This window comes from Leucoraja erinacea, chromosome 47 (genome assembly GCF_028641065.1).
Source record: "Leucoraja erinacea ecotype New England chromosome 47, Leri_hhj_1, whole genome shotgun sequence".
Classification (NCBI taxonomy): Eukaryota; Metazoa; Chordata; class Chondrichthyes; order Rajiformes; family Rajidae; genus Leucoraja; species Leucoraja erinaceus.
Window position 1 is genome coordinate 1,251,213 of NC_073423.1, and position 15,495 is coordinate 1,266,707.

Consider the following 15,495-nt stretch of genomic DNA (forward strand, 5'->3'; position numbering starts at 1 on the left):
TGCAATCTTCCACCCCTACGCCACCATGCTTCCTGAAGTCAATAACTAGCTCCTTTGTCTTGCCGACATTGAGGGAGGAGGAATGGGGAATGTTGTAAAAACATTAATATCTCTGTCAATTTTCATCTACGGGAAAAATCCTCGGCCCACACGCGGCGGAGGGGGCTCTGAGCGAGGTGACCAAAAATGACGGCCGTAGGTGGCGGCGTACTCTCAGAAACCGCAGCACAGAAAGCCGAAACCGGTCAAGAACAGAGTTTTAGTAATATAGATAGATGTCTGTGTGTGTGTATATATATATATATATATATGTGTGTGTATATATATATATGTATATATATGTGTGTGTGTATATATATATATATATGTATGTGTGTGTATATATATATATATATATATATATATATATATATATGTGTGTGTATATATATATATATATATGTCTATATGTATTTGTGTATATATGTGTGTGTGTGTACATATATGTGTATGTATATATATGTATGCGTATATGCATATATGTATGTGTATATGTATGTGTATATATAAATATATCAATATATATATATAAATATGTATATGTTTGTGTATATATATACATACATAGACACAAAATGATGGAATAACTCAGCGGGTTAGGCAGCATCTCTGGAGAGGAATAGCTGTTGTTTCGGGTCAAGACCCTTCTTCAGACTGTCATGGTTTTTCCAATGGAAGGGAACAATTATGGGAAAACCACCAGAAGGGAGTTATGACTGTGGGAGACATATTTGTCAAATAACATATTTGATGCCAATGGTGATAATGGAGAAAGATAAGCGGTTTCAATAATGAAGATTATAGTCGAGACCATATAACCATATAACCATATAACAATTACAGCACGGAAACAGGCCATCTCGACCCTTCTAGTCCGTGCCGAACACATAATCTCCCCTAGTCCCATATACCTGCGCTCAGACCATAACCCTCCATTCCCTTCCCATCCATATAACTATCCAATTTATTTTTAAATGATAAAAACGAACCTGCCTCCACCACCTTCACTGGAAGCTCATTCCACACAGCTACCACTCTCTGAGTAAAGAAGTTCCCCCTCATGTTACCCCTAACTTCAGTCCCTTAATTCTCATGTCATGTCCCCTTGTTTGAATCTTCCCTACTCTCAGTGGGAAAAGCTTTTCCACGTCAACTCTGTCTATCCCTCTCATCATTTTAAAAACCTCTATCAAGTCCCCCCTTAACCTTCTGCGCTCCAAAGAATAAAGCCCTAACTTGTTCAACCTTTCTCTGTAACTTAGTTGCTGAAACCCAGGCAACATTCTAGTAAATCTCCTCTGTACTCTCTCTATTTTGTTGACATCCTTCCTATAATTAGGCGACCAAAATTGTACACCATACTCCAGAATTGGCCTCACCAATGCCTTGTACAATTTTAACATTACATCCCAACTTCTATACTCAATGCTCTGATTTATAAAGGCCAGCACACCAAAAGCTTTCTTTACCACCCTATCTACATGAGATTCCACTTTCAGGGAACTGTGCACAGTTATTCCCAGATCCCTCTGTTCACCTACATTCTTCAATTCCCTACCATTTACCATGTACGTCCTATTTTGATTTGTCCTGCCAAGATGTAGCACCTCACACTTATCAGCATTAAACTCCATCTGCCATCTTTCAGCCCCACTCTTCCAACTGGCATAAATCTCTCTGTAGACTTTGAAACTCTACTTCATTACCCGTAACCCCACCTATCTTAGTATCATCTGCATACTTACTAATCCAATTTACCACACCATCATCCAGATCATTGATGTACATGACAAACAACAGTGGACCCAACACAGATCCCTGTGGCACTCCACTCGTCACTGGCCTCCAACCTGACAAACAACCATCCACCATTACTCTCTGGCATCTCCCATTCAGCCACTGTTGAATCCATCTTGCTACTCCACCATTAATACCCAACCATTGAACCTTCTTAACCAACCTTCCATGAGGAACCTTGTCAAAGGCCTTACTGAAGTCCATATACACAACATCCACTGCTTTACCCTCATCAATTTCCCGAGTAACATCTTCAAAAAATTCAAGAAGATTAGTTAAACATGACCTTCCAGGCACAAATCCATGTTGACTGTTCCTAATCAGACCCTGTTTATCCAGATGCTTATATATATTATCTCTAAGTATTCTTTCCATTAATTTGCCCACCACTGACGTCAAACTAACAGGTCTATAATTGCTAGGTTTACTGTTAGACCCCTTTTTAAACAATGGAACAACATGCGCAGTACGCCAATCCTCCGGCACTATTCCCGTTTCTAATGACATTTGAAATATTTTTGCCATAGCCCCTGCTATTTCTACACTAACTTCCCTCACTGTCCTAGGGAATATCCTGTCCGGACCTGGAGACTTATCCACTTTTATATTTCTCAAAAGTGTCAGTACTTCCTCTTCTTTGATCCTCATAGTTTCCATAGCTACTCTACTTGTTTCCCTTACCTCACATAATTCAATATCCTTCTCCTTGGTGAATACCGAAGAAAAGAAACTGTTCAATATCTCCCCCATCTCTTTTGCCTCTGCAGATAGTTGTCCACTCTGACTCTCTAATGGACCAATTTTATCCCTCGTTATTCTTTTGCTATTAATATAGCGGTAGAAACCCTTCGGATTTACTTTTACCTTACTTGCCAAAGCAACCTCATATCTTCTTTTAGCTTTTCTAATTTCTTTCTTAAGATTCTTTTTACATTTTTTATACTCCTCAAGCACCTCATATACTCCATGCTGCCTATAATTATTGTAGATCTCCCTCTTTTTCCGAACAAAGTGTCCAATTTCCCTTGAAAACCATGGCTCTTTACAATTTTTACGATTTCCTTTCAACCGAACAGGGACATAAAGATTCTGTACTCTTAAAATTTCACCTTTAAATGTACTCCATTTCTCTTCCACATCTTTCCCATAAAACAAACTGTCCCAATTTACTCCTTTTAAATCCTTTCGCATCTCCTCAAAGTTAGCCTTTCTCCAATCAAAAATCTCAACCCTAGGTCCAGTTTTGTCCCTCTCCATAATTATATTGAAACTAATGGTATTGTGATCACTGGACCCGAACTGTTCCCCAACGCATACCTCTGCCACCTGACCCATCTCATTTCCTAACAGGAGGTCCAGTACCGCCCCTTCTCTAGTAGGTACTTCTATGTATTGTTGCAAAAAACTATCCTGCACACATTTTACAAACTCCAACCCATCCAGCCCATTTACAGAATGTGTTTCCCAGTCTATGTGTGGAAAATTGAAATCTCCCACAATCACTACCTTGTGCTTACTACTAATATCTGCAATCTCCTTACATATTTGCTCTTCCAATTCTCGCTCCCCATTTGGCGGTCTATAATACACCCCTATAAGTGTTGCTACCACTTTCCCATTTCTCAGTTCCACCCAAATAGCCTCCCTAGACGAGCCCTCTAATCTATCCTGCCAAAGCACTGCTGTAATATCTTCCCTGATAAGCAATGCAACACCTCCACCTCTTGCCCCTCCAATTCTATCACACCTGAAGCAACAAAATCCTGGAATATTTAGTTTCCAATCACAGCCCTCCTGCAACCATGTTTCACTGATCGCCACAACATCATACTTCCAGGTGTCAATCCAGGCTCTAAGTTCATCCACTTTTCTTACAATGCTCCTAGCATTAAAATATACACATTTAAGAAACCCTCCCTCTCTTATTCTCTGATTATTTTCTTTTTCTTCTCTCTCCCCTACATTTTGGGTCAGAGTGCTACCATTCTCTGCCCCCTGCTTCACACACTGACTGCTAGCTTTCCCAATTTGAGTCCCTCCCCCCAACCATACTAGTTTAAAGTCTCCCCAGTAGCCTTTGCAAATCTCCCCGCCAGGATATTGGTCCCCCTTGAGTTCAAGTGCAATCCGTCCTTTCTGTACAGGTCGCACCTTCCCCAAAAGAGGTCCCAATGATCCAGAAACTTGAATCCATATCCACTGCACCAGTCCCTCATCCACGCATTTATCCTCCACCTCACTCCATTCCTACTCTCACTGTCGCGTGGCACAGGCAGTAATCCTGAGATTGTTACCTTTCCAGTCCTTCTCCTTAACTCTCTACCTAACTCCCTAAATTCTTCTTTCAGGACCTCTTCTCTTTTTTTACCTATGTCGTTGGTACCTATATGCACCACAACCTCAGGTTCCTCTCCCTCCCATTTCAGGATTTCTTGGACACGTTCAGACACATCCCTGACCCTGGCACCAGGGAGGCAAACTACCATCCGGGTCTCCTGTCTGCGTCCACAGAATCGCCTATCCGACCCCCTGACTATAGAGTCCCCTATTACAATTGCCCTCCCCTTCTTTTCCTTACCCTTCTGAGCAACAGGACCAGTCTTTGTGCCAGAGGCCCGGCCGCTGTCACTGCCCCCAGGTAGGCTGTCTCCCCCACCCTTACTCAAGCATGAGTACTTATTTTCAAGGTGTACAGCCACCGGGGTACTCACCAGTCCCTGCCTCTGCCCGTTGCCCTTCCTAACTGTGACCCAGTTTTCTGTCTCCCGTGGTCTTGGAGTGACCACCTCCCTGTAACTCCTTTCTATGACCTCCTCGCTCTCCCTGAGCAGACAGAGGTCATCGAGTTGCTGTTCCAGGTTCCTGACACGGTCCCTTAGGAGCCCCATCTCGACGCACCTGGCGCAGATGTGGACCTCTATAGAGCACTCCGACTACAATTGCCCTCCCCTTCTTTTCCTTACCCTTCTGAGCAACAGGACCGGTCTTTGTGCCAGAGGCCCGGCCGCTGTCGCTGCCCCCAGGTAGGCTGTCTCCCCCACCCTTACTCAAACATGAGTACTTATTTTCAAGGTGTACAGCCACCGGGGTACTCACCAGTCCCTGCCTCTGCCCGTTGCCCTTCCTAACTGTGACCCAGTTTTCTGTCTCCCGTGGTCTTGGAGTGACCACCTCCCTGTAACTCCTTTCTATGACCTCCTCGCTCTCCCTGAGCAGACAGAGGTCATCGAGTTGCTGTTCCAGGTTCCTGACACGGTCCCTTAGGAGCCCCATCTCGACGCACCTTGCACAGATGTGGACGTCTGGAGGGCACTCCGACTCCACGACCTCCCACATCTGACATGCAGAACAGTAAACTGCCCTGGCCTTCATTCTCCCCCTTATCCAAATACAATAAAGCCTTACAATTACAATACAAATACAATACCAGCCAATCAGCTGCTTCTGCTGGTCCTCTTCCACCAATCAGAGGCTTCCACCAGAATCAGAATACTTCTCTAGAAGTGAGATGGAACGTTGTAGATTTGGGTAACTCACAGCTCCAGGTAACTCCCCCTCTCACCAACGGCTCCCCGGGCCCGAGACATCAATACAAATCAAATACCAGGCTGTCCATCATAGCAAGGGATACACATGACCAAAAGTTTAATAAAGTGTTAATAGCAAGAAGCATAGGAAAGTCCATATTATATTCTGGCGAGATCCTGTGGCATTAAGACATTATGTGTACAGAAAAATTCTGCTAAAGAGGGATTAGATGAAGGAGTTGAGTGAATTTGAAAACTATATTTAATATGATGACATACAGAGATATTTAAAGAACCATCTGGAATAATGTGAAGACCAGTTTAATGGACACAGGCATAAAAGAACACCAAATTCGCATAAACAAAACACCAAACCAACCTTTGTAGACTTCGACCAATAATGTGCACACAAAATTTTGGTGAAAGTGTCACAGAGTGATTGGGTAACACTCATGAAAACACTAGATCACATCTTGGCTTCACCTCTGTGTGACCACAGCTAACCATCCCAGAATGCTCAATTAATTTTATCTATGGAAAAGAAACAGAGCTAATAATTCGGGTCAAAGATCCCCCTGATATATTAACTCTATTTCTCTTCCACTATCCTTCCTGAACTGCTAGTTTTTCCAGAAAGAAAAGACTTTGCCTTTCATCACAGTGAGGAGGAGGTCTATTCAATTGACCATGGACAGTGGTCTCTCGCCCACCCAGCTAGGGCAATAGCTTCTAAAGGATCATCAATGACATCTGTGAAGGCTCAAAATGAAAGAAGCTGTCCCTTGGCACTGAAACTGCCACTACAGAGGGGATATGGAGATGTAGGGTTAGCTTTTGTGAAACTAGAAAGGCACTACTGGGGTGTTAAATATTATGATTTTAAACTTTTGTATTATTTAAGTTTTTTGTTATACATATTTTTCACTAGCACCTGAATACAGGACAAATTATACCTTTTATTCTGCAGACATAAACGACAATGGCACTATAACTGCACGGATTGCTGCATACTCTGCTGTGCCTCATCTGGAAACAATGCTGAAGTAATTGTTGCAACTGAGGCAACCATGGAACAAGTACATCATAATGTCAGAAGTGAAAGGAGCAGATTTAGGCCATTTGTCCCATCAAGTCTACTCTGCCATTTAATCATGGTAGAGTAGACTCCCTCCTAACCCCATTCTCCTGCCTTCTCCCCATAGCCTCTGACATCCATACTAATCAAACATATATCTACCTCTGCCTTAAAAATATCCACTGACTTTGCATCTTGACGGGGTGAATGCACTCTTGGAGGTACCTTCCACTAAAAGATTCATTAAAAATGAGTTTTTGGGAACTGGAGCATTAAAAATAAGTGTGGCCTGGGCAGGATGCCACGAAACTCTGGGCCTGTCCTACTTCCTGACAAGGTATGAACCGTATCTAAGTTGTGGAATTCCAATCCATCACTAAACTGCACAAAATGCCTGGATTGTATATTTTTCTTTTTCTGCTGTCATCTTTCATAGCTTCATCTCCAGGCTTCTCACGGACAAATCATTGTCATTTGCATTTCACTGCACAACTCGTATGTGTATGTGACGAATAAACTTGACTTGACTTAACCTATGATGCCAGTTGCTGTGCCTCTTGAAAAGCTGTATGTTGCTAACTTATTGAGCACGTATTCAAGACCCCTGACACCCGTACTAATCAAGAGTCTATCTATCTCTGTCTTAAAAATCTCCATTGACTTGGCTTCCAGAACCTTCTGTGTCAAAGAATTCCATAGGTTCACCACCCTCTGACTAAATAAATTTCTCCTGTTTAATAAGGAACTGCAGATGCTGGATAATCGAAGGTAGACAAAAATACTGGAGAAATTCAGTGAGTGAGGCAGCATCTATGGAGCGAAGGAATTAAGGGTCTCGACCTGAAACGTTGCCTATTTCCTTCGCTCCATAGTTGCTGTCCTCTCTGAGTTTCTCCAGCATTTTTGTCTACCAAAGAAATTCCTCCTCATCTCTTTTCTAAATGAAAGTCCTATAGTTCTGAGGTTATGACCTAGACTCTCCCACTAGTGGTAAATGTCCTCTCCACATCCACTCTATCCAAGCCTTTCACTATTCGAGCAGCAAGTACACAAGCAGCAAAGTGCTGAAGAAAGCATTTTTGTGTACTTTGCAAGATGTCTGAATAACTTGCAGTGAGTTGTGGAGCTGCCCGGTCAGATTGCCTAATGTCAGCTAAGTATATACCTCCAAATAACAAGAAAAATGACAATACGATACGTATTTAGTGACACTTTGACTACCATCGAGTTCTAAATGTACATTCTTAGGAAAGGGGGATGAATGTTCCGAGAATCTTAATATGATTAAACGCACACCTGAAGCATCAAATGAAAGGTTTACTAATGTAAACAACACCTGAATATCTTGGTGCATTTTCACTATGGATGGCATTTCCCCAGCAAATGATAGCTTGTGTAATCAATTTTCACATGAGTAGAAAACTCCAAAGGCGCACAGTTTGTGTATAAATTGTCCCTAGTGTGTGTGGGATAGTGTGCGGGGGATCGCTGGTCGCAGACTGGGTCCACAAATGGGGGGGGGGGGGGGCAAGAGAATGGGAGAAGGGAGGGAGTGGGGGAGAAGTGGATGTGAGGGGAGGAGGGGCGTAGAGGATAAGGGGGAGAAGAGTGGTGGGGAGAAGGGAGGAAGAGGGGGGAAGGTAAGAGGGGGGAGACGGGAGGGGAAAGGGTAGGGGGAGTGAAGAAGGAGGGCTGGGGGTGGAAGGCGGGGAAGAGAGGAGAGGGGAGTTCAGCCTACACTCACTGAATCCATCCCTGTGAAAAAAGACGGTGATGGGAACTGGAAGCGGACCAATACATCTATAAATAAAACTGAACGACTCAGACATCTTTTCATTTGCACAATTGATTTTATTGTATTAATTTTAATATATTAATGTTTACAATCCATGCATCGAAGGAAGAATATTTTACACCCCATATGTGGTCCCTAACCCCAACCCTAACCCTAACCGGGCGTTACCCACAGGACAGCATACGTCAGCGTGTGACAGGGCGCACGACATGATGAGACACCCAAATGTCGACCCAGGATTTTGAACATTCCAAAATCCTGGGGCGACAGGGAAGGTGTCACTGTATGCGTCACCACGCCTCATGCCTGCGTCACGATGCGACCACCTCTTTTTCAGCTGTCGCCTAAATGGCGCCCAAGTGGGACAGGCCCTTAACTTGCCAAGACTACTCTGACTGAAACTCTCAAATGTACAGCCACAACCAGCAGCAAATACTAGGGCAGCATCTGTAGATTCCCATCCAAGTCACACACACAATATAATCACTCTGGAGAAGAGTCTCGACCCAAAATGTCACCTATTCCTTTTCTCTCAAGGTGTTACAGCCCTCTGCTCTTGCAAACAAATCAAAGCCACTCCAAATTATATCAAAGTATGTTCTTTTCATACTTTTCATTAATTTGCTCTTTGTACCTTTTCCCACCTCTAGTCTCGCTCTCCCCTGAATCTCACTCTGAAGAAGGGTCTCAATCTAAAATGTCACTTATTCCTTTTCTTCAGAGATGCTGCCTGATTCTTTGAGTTACTCCAGCATTCTGTGTCTATATTCAGGGTAAACCTGCATCTGCAGTTCCTTCCTAAACAATCATTTGCTTTATATTCATAGAAATTTTGAAAAATGATTTGTAGATCATCCCACTACTCAGTTCTCTGCAAGTGTGATGACATACTTTGTGAAGCTCATGAAAATAATAAAATACATAAAATTTCCTGTAGACACAAAAAGCTGAAGTAACTCAGCGGGACAGGCAGCACCTCTGGAGAGAAGCAATGGGTGATGTTTCGGGTCGAGACCCATCTTCAGACTGGTTAGAGATAAGGGAAATGAGCGATATAGACGGTGATGTGGAGAGATAAAGGACAATGAATGAAAGATATGCAAAAAAGTAACAATGATAAAGGAAAGGCTGTTTATAGGGTGGAAATGAGAAGCTAGTGCAGCTTGGGTGGGAGGAGGGATAGAGAAAGAGGGAATGCAGGGGCTACCTGAAGTGAGGGAAATCTATATTCATACCACATATTCATAAGCTGCCGAAGCAAAATATGAGATGCTGTTCACAGCAGTGTATTACTGATACACTGAATACATTTGATGAATTACTGGCTAAAAGTAAAGAGGAAAGTTTACTTTTTGCTGAAGAATCATCTGATTTTTTTTCTCCTACAATTATAACTTTGAATGATGTGATATACACATCAAAACGTACATGTTATTATATATTTTCCTTTGCCCAACTTCGTAATAACAGTTCTCCTTGAAATTTAACACTTTCATCCCAACCATCTTTTTATTTAGTATGCTCATCTTCTGATAATGCAAAACTTGCACTGTTGTGGACCGAACTAAGCTGGCTGTGGCTTCAAAGAGAAACACTAGCATTCCTTGAAGGTTAAGCCCAGAACAGGTTGTGTGGCAGATACTAGCTCATCTGTCATTCTGCTGTAATGTATATGAAATCCTCAGCATTATCCTGGAGGATCCATTTACCAGACCTTATGTACGATTAGAACCGTCATTTAGTTGAATGGGAATTCCCAACCTAGCGAGTATGGAAAAAGGGCGTTCAATTACTCATTATTTTGTGAATCAAGCATTCTTTTAATATTTCTCTAATTTCTTCTCTAATTTCAGGTCGTCCCTACTTTCTCCTCCCCTTCTCAGGTCCCCCTCAGCCCACTGGCTCCACTTCTTGCTTTCTTCTTCCCGCCTACCCCCCTCACATCAGTCTGAAGAAGGGGTTCGACTAGAAACATTGCCTATTTCCTTCGCTCCATAGATGCTGCCTCACCTGCTGAGTTTCTCCAGCATTTTTGTCTACCTTCTTTTAATATTTTTATTTCTTAATAATTTAATTTTAAATTATTTAAGAACATTTTCATCTCTTTCACAGATGAAAGGGGTGTGTGAGAGGGCCAGTGGAATGGGACAGAGAAGGTATAGGTTACCTGAAATTGCATAGTTGAGTGTTCATTCCATTGGGTTGTATACTACCCACTTCCTGTTTTCAATGGAATTTGCCCGTAGTAAACATCAGTCACGGCTGTTAACCTGAGAACAATCCCTTTTTCTCCAGTGGTACTATTCTTACAAACTGTGGGAGCACCAAGTTCATAACAATTTTGATACCATGATTCTTATACAATGGGTGATTAGAATTGAAAACTGTGATTATTTGAGATGTTCTTGATCTTTCAAGACATCACCCCTTTAGCCAGCCTTACCACTAATTCATATACGTCATAAGCACGTATATTCATTAAAAAAATGAAAACAATTTTTCACAGTTTTTTGTTATCTTCAGGATAATCTTGGAGATTGATTAAAAGAGGCTTGGACAAAACTGAACATTAACAGCCCATCTGTTATTTGCACTTTATCAGTTTATTTATTCATGTGTGTATATATTTATACAATAGTGCATGGACACACTGATCTGTTCTGTAGTCATGCCTACTATGTTCTGTTGTGCTGAAGCAAAGCAAGAATGTCATTGTCCTATCAGGGACACATGACAATAAACTCTATTGAATCTTGAAAGAGGCAAAGGGATATGAGAGTCAGAGAGTTTTCTCCTTTATCTCTCCTTGCAATACACTGATGAAATCCAAACTTGGAACCCAAGACGTGAGTCATGGTCATACAGCAGGGAAACAGGTCCTTCAGCCCATCTTGCCCACACCGACCAACATGCCACTCAACACTAGTTCCACTAGCCTGCATTTGGCCCATATCCCTCTAAACTTACCCTATCCATGTACCTGCCTAAATGTTTCTTAAATGTTGTAATAGTACCAGCCTCAACTTCCTCCTCCTGTAGCTTGTTCCATAAACCCACCACCCTTTGTGTGAAAGAGTTATCCCTCAGGTTTCCATTAAATCTTTCTCCCCTTACCCTTAAACCCATGTCCCCTGGTTCTCGATTCCCATACTCTGGGGCAAAAGACTGTGCATTTACCCGATCTATTCCTCTCATGATTTTGTACACCTCTTTAAGATCACAACTCATATTACTGTTCTCCAAGGAATAAAGCCCTAACCTGCTCAACCTCTCCCTCTTGCTTAATACCTCACCCTGGCAAGATCTTCTCTGAACCCTTTAAAGCAAGGCAAGGTCTTTCCTGTAACATGGCGGCCAAAACTGAACACAATACAGTACTCTAAATGTGGCCCCACCAACGTACTATATAATGATATTTTACGTAGTAAGATTTGACAAAGTTATTATTCTGGCTTAAAATGTCTTCTTTGTACTCTTCTGATTTTGCTTATGCTTCTTTGAATGAAAGGTGGCCCAGGACAACACTTTACTGGATATTCAATCAACCTTCCCGGAAGTCAGATGTTGTAAATCTATAATATAAATGGAAAGTGCTTGTAACACTCAGCAGGTCAGACTGCATCTGGGAAGAGAATAGGATTTGCATCCCCACTCTGATCTATCCATCTGTGACCTGTATTTCACAACTCCTACATTCTTTTGTTTGTCCTTTTGTCTGTATTCTCTCACTGCTCCCATTTATTCACTGATCAGTCGATTGTGATTGCATTTTCTTGCCACAACCATACCAAGTTTACCCTATAAGCACATCCCATCCTCTCTACAGCGCAACAAACTTCTTTAGTATCCTTACCAGTTCTGACATAGGGTCTTTCAATCTGAATTGTTAACTCTGTTTCCCTTCCCATATATGGCCTGGCCTACTGAATAGCGCCTGAATTTTTTCAGTGGCTTTCAATACACCCACCACCCTTTGTGTGAATAGGTTACCCCTCAGATTCCTATTAAATCGTTTCCCCTTCACCTGAAACCTATGTCCTCTGGTTCTCAATTCACCTACTCTGAGCAAAAGACTCTGTGCATTTACCCGATCTATTCCTCTCATGATTTTATGCACCTCTATAAGATCACCCCTCAACCTCATGAGCTTCAGGGAATAGAGTCCCAGCCTGCTCAACCTCTCTTTATATCTCACACCCTCTAGTCCTGGCAACATCCTTATAAATCCTCTCTGTACCCATTCCAGCTTGACAACATCTTTCCTCTAGCATGGTGACCAGAACTGAACACAATACTCTAAATGCGGTCTCACCAACATCTTATGTAACTGCAACATGACCTCTCAACTTCCATACTCAATACTGATGAAGGCTAAAAGCTAATGTGCTAAAAGCATTTTTGGTCACCTTCGTCTTCTTCTTCTTCTTGCAGATGTCGTGCACAGCCTAAAGTTGTTGGACAACTTGTTCTATTTGATCTTATTTGATTGTGCACGCCGGGTTGATTGCATTCGTCGAAACAGGGCGGACAACATGAAGGTTGCAATCTTCCACCCCATTTGACCACCTTATTTACCTTCGACTACACCTTCAAGAAACCATGTACCTGCACTCCTAGATCCCTCTGCTCTGCAAGTCCCCAGAGCTCTACTATTCATTGTGTAGGTCCTGCCCATGTTAGACTTCCTGGTGAGGATCCTACATCCACTCTCAACTACCTTCATCTCTTTGCCTCACAAACATCCCAAAAACTACAACATCATGTAATTCTGCAGCAAGAAATGTATTGCAGTTCAGCAGGTTGTTCCTGATATTGGTAATTTCACTACCGCACTCATAAAAAAAACCCTACTCTTTAAAAACATCTAAAAATAGGTACAGGAGTAGGTCATTTGGCCCTTCGAGCTAACAACGCCATTCAATATGGCTGATCATCTAATATGGCTGATCATCTAAAATCAGTACCCCGTTCCTGCTTTTTCACCGTATCCCTTGATTCCTTTAGCCCTAAGAGCTAAATCTAACTCACTCTATAAAACATCCAGTGAATTGGCCTCCTATGCCTTCCGTGGCAGAGAATTCCAGATTCACAACTCTACGGGTGAAGATGTTTTTTCCTCATCTCAGTCCTAAATGACCTACCCATCATTCTTAAACTGTGACTCCTGGTTCTGGACTCCACCAACATCGGGAACATTTTTGCTGCATCTACCCTGGCCAGTCCTTTAAGAATTTAAAATGTTTCTGTAATATACCCTCTCATCCTTCTGAATTCCAGTGAATATAAACCCAGTCGACCCATTCTTTCATCATATGTCAGTCCCGCCATCCCGTAAATTAACCTGGTGAACCTAAGGTGCACTCCAAGGGCCAGGAAGCAAGCGGGTAAGATAATCTCTGACCCGTCTCATGCTGGCCACAAACTCTTTGAAGCACTTCCTTCTGCAAGGCGGCTCCGGACTGTCAAAGTCGCCACAGCCGGACTTTTTTTTTCAATGAGCAGTAGCTCTACTCAACAACCAAGTCTGTAGCCTCCTTTTGCTCTGGTATTTTATTTAATTGTTCACATGTTTAAATTATAATGCTTTATTCTCAATTGTTTATTGTATATTGTGTTGTTACTTGCGAGCAAATTCCTTGTATGTTTTCATACTTGGTTAATAAAATGTATTCAATTCAATAAGCGAGTTTGGTATTCCGACTGCGCATCCCCAGGTCATAGGTCACTCGCCATAAACATTGATGGTAACAGCAGCTGTGTACATATGAGCCTTCATTTCATCTGTATTTTCCAGCTTTGATTCTTCTAGGTCAGAAAATAATGCTTCCAAACTATGAATTAGTTGTATTTATTGTTCCTTTGTACAAGGCTAGGATGATTTTGTCGTTTTTATGGCATTATGCTTCAATGAGTGAGCAAGATCGTGCTGCTGCGTTTCGTCTGTATTTGGGGTCGAGCACGGGTCTCTGGCGCTGCGGGCATTGTTGAGTTGCTGCTGGGCCGTCCCCGTCACCTTCTGGGTGTCCCGTCCCTATCCGGGGGCTGCCGGTGTCCCGGGTGGCCGGCGGAGGATGGAAAGGGGGGGGGGGGGGGGGGGGGGGGGGGAGGGAAGGCAGTGGCTCCAGCTCAGCTCTGCTCCGGCTCGGGGAGCGTCGGCTGCGCCTCTCTCCTTGTCCAGTGGCTGTCGGTTGGCCCCCTCGGTGCCGGCGGGGGCTGAGCGCCGGTCATCGGCAGGGATGCACATAGAGTGCTGCGGTGGCTCGGCGGGTCAGGAAACATCTCTGGAGAAGGGTCTCGACACAAAATGTCACCCATTCCTTTTCTCCGGGGATGCTGCTGGTCCAACTGAGTTGCTGCAGAGTTTTATGTGTATCCCCATTGATGGCTGATGGTCGGCTTTCGCCAGTACCGGGGATGTTGGTCGGCGGCCGCTGGATGGGGCGGGGGGAGCGTGTCCCTCTGGATTTGGAGCGGGAGTTGGGCTGGAATTGGCGCTTCTTCTCCGCGCTGGCTGTGGGCCTGGGGCCGCCGGTGTCTCCGGCCGCCCCTTAGGCGGGTATGGGACACTTGGGAGGGACAGGGCGGCCCAGTGGCGATTCGGTAGCGTTTGCGGAGCCAGGGACCCGGGTTCAATCTTGGCTGTGGATGAGGCACGGATCTGTGTGCATGCTCTCCGCTGTCTCCCACTCGCATCTGCCCCCTCTCTCTTGCTTGTTACTGCCCGCTCTCCCGCTACCTGGCACCCAGTTCCTCAGATTAAATATATTTTTACACATAAATTATGAATAAAGACAAGAATTTATACTCAAGTTGATACAGCCAGCACTTTGTTCGCCTTTTCTTTATGGCGAATGACCATTGACAAATCCCATGATTCCTTGCGTTTTTCGGGATACCGAACTCGCTTATTCAACGGCAATAAAGTCCTTCCTCAAATTAGGAGACCAGTTATATGCGGTGAGCTCTGCAGAGTAATGAGCCCCCACTTACACATGGTACACGACTCTTTCTGAGCCAACTGTTGCCTCCCCTCTGTGATTCCCCCGTCCCTCTACGGAGAGGGGAGAGAGAGGGATGGGATGGGATGGGGGGAGAGAGGGATCGGGAGAGAGACGGGGGAGGGAGGAGAGAGACGAGGGAGGGAGGAGAGAGACGAGGGAGGAGAGGGGGAGGAGGGAGGAGAGGAGAAGGGGTGGAGAGGAGACGAGGAGGGAGGAGAGAAGGGGGAGGAAGGGGGAGAAGGAGGGGGAGGAGGGGGGGGG